Here is a 5,327-nt window from a genome sequence, read left to right as displayed (position 1 = left end):
TGATTTTGGTGGTAGTGAGAGAGTAGAAAGAGAGTGCAGCATGAAAGTTCCCAATTATGAGAAATACAAGGACATCAACAAGGACACAGTCATAACAAGAATAAGAGAAGAAGCAGTGAGTGCATATGTGGGGAAAAGAATAAAGTGATTGATTCAGATGTGAAATACATCTATGAAGGCAAGTTTTTGAAGTATGTGAGGTTAGCATGTGAAGATGGAATGTATTTCGTTAGAGCTGAATGTAAAGCACAGATGAAAAAGAGTGTTTCTTACAGAGTTGATGCAAGTGTAGATGTTGATGGCTGCATAGTGGAATGTCAGTGCGAATGTACGCTAGGTATGGGTCCAGTTGCTGTATGTAAACATGTGTGTGCAATTTTGCTTGCTCTGCAGAAGTTTTGTGAGAATGGTGATTTAATAACAGAAGAGACATGTACTCAGAATTTAAAAACATTTCACCACACCAAGCCTTATAAAGGGAGCCCAATCAGGGCAAAAGACTTGCCTCTCGCCAATGATGCTAATGTGAATTATGATCCACGTCCCAGAGAATTTAGGAACAAGGCTGGGTATCAAGACACATTAAAAAATGTATGGCTGAATCACCCTGGTATTAATGCATTGTCAATCTCTCATTTATATCCTATAGCTAACACATTAGGTGTAGAGGCAGATCACGACTACTTACCTGACACGATGTCAGACACTTGGTTAAAAAATGTAAATATCATTGAAATATCAGATGAGGAAATTGCCAAACATGAAAGGCTAACACGTGGGCAAAGTAGTAATCCTGTCTGGAGTACTGAAAGGCGCAAGAGAATTCATTCATCTAATTTTGGAAGAATTTGTAAAGCCACAGAGAGAACTGATTTTAACAAACTTGCAAACAATTTAACAAAACATGTGCCTGAAATTCACGGTCCATCTATTCTTCATGGTAAATGCTATGAGTCTGTGGCCGTTAGAAGTTTTGCAGAAAATTTTCAAGTCGAGTCGAAGAAATGTGGTACATTTGTTTCTAGATTGTATCCTTTCCTGGCTGCTTCACCCGACGCTGTAATTGATTAACACAGGATCGTAGAGGTGAAATGTCCTTTCAGTGCAAAAAATGAAACATATCGGAGACAACTGTATCATTTCTACAGAATGTTGAAGGTCGATTAGAACTTAATGTCTATCATGACTACTAATACCAAATTCAGGGACAACTCTTCTGTTCAAATAGAAAAGAATGCATGCTTGTAATATACACTTTCAAAGATCTGAAAGTTATCTCTGTTCATAGAGACCAAGAATTTATTAATGATATGCTTGTGAAGTTAGAATCTTTTTTAAAACACACTTCAAGAATGCACTGTTGAACAAATTTTATTACCACATTTGAATGTCAGATAAACAAGTTATTAACAAAATAATGTAATTCTGCTTCCCAGCTGATCATATTTTCTTATACAACCATACAAGATTTTATAACACTATTTATGCTCCCAATTATTTTGTTATATATCACTATTATTTTCCTGTCTTTGTATGAGTTGAAGCATGCTAGATTACAGTTTGTAAAGAATTAGAAGAAGAAAAAACCATGCCTCCTTCATGTATTTTTGTGTCAGCTTGCAGGAAACAGATGTACATTATTTTGACCTGTGTTTACATTTGGTATAAGGATCTATCATGCTTAGACATTTGTACCATGACAATTCATGAAATAAATGATTTAATACCAAAATACATTACTCAACAAATGTAGTATACTTTTTTCAATTAGAGAGCTCATACTTCAGATTGGTAGTTACAAGTGAATATGGAACAATCTAATGCAATGAGTTTGAAAAAAAAATGAACAATATGTTCAAAAGTATAAACACAACATTGTATCTATTACAGGTCAATATAAACATTTAGGACCTGTGATCATATCAAATGGAAAACTGTAGCTTGCTTAAGACAATATGGAACTGATGTATGGGTTATGTATTAAATCTTCAGAATGTTTTTCATTTGAAAATGACACAAAATAATATATTATAGACATTTAAGGTGTGCATAAATTACTGAGTTGGGTTCCCACTTACTTTACTATTTTATGTTATAATTTTTTTTCAAATACTATACTACGCTCAGAGATTTGGAATTGTGTCTGCATATTTAGTATCAGCTTTCAAAGATGACAAAGAATTGGCTTCTAAAAAGTCCTATACATGTACTTCATGTCTTTTAACAAAAACTGAACTTGACTTCTTTGAAGATTTCTTAAAAGTAGTTAAGGCTTAAACTGAATTTTTAAAAGATGCTGATACAATTTATGAACAATTGAGCAGTATTTCATTAAATAGCTAACCTGGGAAAACTCTTTTTCTATAATAGCAGAATTTTACATTACCATGAAAATAAAATACAAGATTACGTAACATTTCCTTTAAAAAGTGTGAACGTTCACAACTTTAGTGCACATTCACTAACTATCAAAACAGGTAGATATCCCTAAAGAAAAATTAACTAGCAATACTTGTAATTATTTGTTGAAAATGGAAATCATTTTGTAAATTACTGTCCTATTTTTGATAAACTTCAATTTAAATATTATGATACCTTTACTGCAGCATTAAATTGTGGTTCTGATCCCATTAAATAAATTTTCAGTCTATTTAATTACAATGGTAAAAGATGTTAGTGTAACTATATTTTAAGCACAGAAACGAAACTTCATTTTTGAATTTATATGATTAAATCTATGTATCATTACTGTTGTCTATCATTTAACATAATATTGACTGTATGCCAACATGGTGATGTCAATCAATGAATTGAATTACATCAGAGAAACAAAGTCATCATTTGATTTTTGATTGGTTGAAATGAAGCATATTTAGGCACAATGCACTTGCGAAAGTTACAAAGTGTGAAACAAACAAAGATAATTTCACTTGCAAGTTTGGTTTCAGTGCTATTCAATGGTCCTTTCAAAATTTTGTAAGTTTTGGCCAAACCTATTAAACGTTCAATGTGAACCCTTTTGCTTGATATTTTTCGATCACGCAACACCGTTTTTCCTGACATGCGATTTCTTTTTTTGAAAAAAGTTTACAGTTATATCTTTAGGTGCAAACAGATCCTGAACATTAAAACCTTTGTCTGACATGAAAGAATCACCAGGTTCACATAGATCTAGTAAAGGGCTTCGTTCCACTAGTTGGCGGTCACTAGCAGAACCCCCATAAGCAGGAGAGACAAAGGACAAGAGGCCACCGGGTGTTGAACCAACAACAACCTTTACAGTGTTTTTGTTTTTGTCGGTTGAAAATGTTGACTGTTGAGCAATGGGTGGTTTGGGCTTTTTCACAGAAATCTCTGTACCATCTACAATCCCTCGGGTAGTGGGAAACTTGGAATAAAAATCAGTATGAGAGAAAAAATTGACTAAATCTCTATCAGGCCAGAAGTTAATCTCTTTCCATTGTTTTTCCATGAAATTTACCCAAGTTATCCATATATTCTCTACAGTTGTTTGTGACACAGAGAATAACCTACTGAGCTCAAAGTTTGTTTTGTGTTGTCTTAATTTCATAAGTGTTAAAAAAAGCTGATTTTCAATAGACAAGTTCTTAACCTGATTGTAAACATAATTTAAGTGGAAAGCAGCTTCTCCAAGACTGTACAAAACATGTAAAAAATCAGTGTAGGATCCAAGTCCTGTATAAAACATCATCCCTTCATTATCAGAGATAAAATTTTCAACTGACATTAAGGGTGTTGGTATTGTCTGACAGGATGTTTCTGTAAATAATGGGACAACTGAACCAGATGGATTTACTCCTGTCATTATCTGGGATATATTCAAAAGAAGTGACTGTTACAGTATTACCAATATTGCTGGTAGAAATGTCAGCCTGTCACATATCTTCGTGTTGATTGTTTTGACTTATCGATAACGAATCCTCCATTTTTCTAATTCTGGAAAGGCGACGTTTGTTCCTTTCATCATTCAGCTCAAGATTAGTCCATGGAAATACCGATGGAACTGCATTTGGCTTCCTTTGCTTCTTAAGAGGGCCAGTGCCTAAAATGCACACTCGGAAATAACACACAGATTTAACAAAAAAATTAAATCCAAATGTTTCTATAAATTTCATATCAAATAGACTGTAACATTTGCCTTGATCTGGATAAATTTACAGCTTTGAGAACTTTGCATTTAATTCTGATAAATTTATATTTTAAAAAAATGTTTAAATTCTAAAAAAAAAATTTTAAATATCTTAATCCTGTGAATTTTCCTCCTCGTTTGCATCAAAAGACAAACTTGAAGTTGATATAGGCTTGGGTTGGTATTCACTTCTTTGATGTATTGGACTGTACTTCCATGGGTCAGTTGGTCAACATGACATAACAAAATAACCATGATAATGCAAACTTTGATTAAGTTGTACAAGTTTGACAATTTCATCGCATATTTTGATTAATGTCATATGCATTGAAGAATCCAGACTGTCATTTCCCCTGAAGTTTAAATTCAACACAATGTTAACAAAATGTTTTGAATTATAACAAAATTAACAATGCAAGTAAAGTGTCAAAAATTAATAACAATACAGTAATCAAAAACAAGGTCTAGGAATGTCCACTGCCTTGAAGTTACAGTAATGTAACTTGCAGGTACAGTGTGATTACAGCCACCCCCCCCCCCCCCCTTCGTCGTACTGATGACGAATGGGGGGGGGGGGTGTCAGACTGCTGTCAGCAAGTGTTCGTTAACTCTAAAATTAATCTTTTAATGAAATGTTAAATATATTCCTGTAAGAACTACCATATTGCGTTCATACATCGATGACACAAAATTTTCCCGGATTATTATTGACTTTAATCACACAGGGCGCGGGGAAATTACGTGTATGTTATAAAGCCATTGACAGCTGATTGATGACTGCATTATTAAGAATAACTTAAATTTCAACATAAAACATTTAGGCAGAAAATTACGAACTATAGAGCAAATTCTCAACCCACCGTGAATAGTTTCAGCTACAAAGTCGTCATCTTTGAAATGTTTATGGCACACGACGCTGCGTGGGTGTGGTGTCCAAAACTTAAACCGATCGTTGTCGCTGTTGCGTTTTATTGCTATAATCCACTGTTTTCTCAGAGCTTCATCTTTCGGGAAGCTTAAGCCCCCGCGGGTCGAGCATCCCGGCACACAACAACAAGATGGCATTGAAAATTCTGAACCTCTAAATAAAATCGCTATTATCGTCTTCTATACACCGGAAGTCAACAAGGACGTAATCGGATCTTGCGCCACCTATGTTTGAGATAGGGGAAAGAAC

The 5,327-nt window shown here is 34.2% G+C and overlaps 1 pseudogene; it reads right to left on the bottom strand.

Moving 5' to 3' along the window:
* Positions 1–2,600: 2,600 nt before the first annotated feature.
* On the bottom strand, positions 2,601–3,826 carry LOC130047267 (uncharacterized; annotated as a pseudogene).
* Positions 3,827–5,327: the final 1,501 nt, after the last annotated feature.

This window comes from Ostrea edulis, chromosome 6 (assembly GCF_947568905.1).
Source record: "Ostrea edulis chromosome 6, xbOstEdul1.1, whole genome shotgun sequence".
Classification (NCBI taxonomy): Eukaryota; Metazoa; Mollusca; class Bivalvia; order Ostreida; family Ostreidae; genus Ostrea; species Ostrea edulis.
The sequence above is the reverse complement of the archived record's forward strand: the minus strand, read 5'-3'. Positions and strand labels throughout refer to the sequence as shown.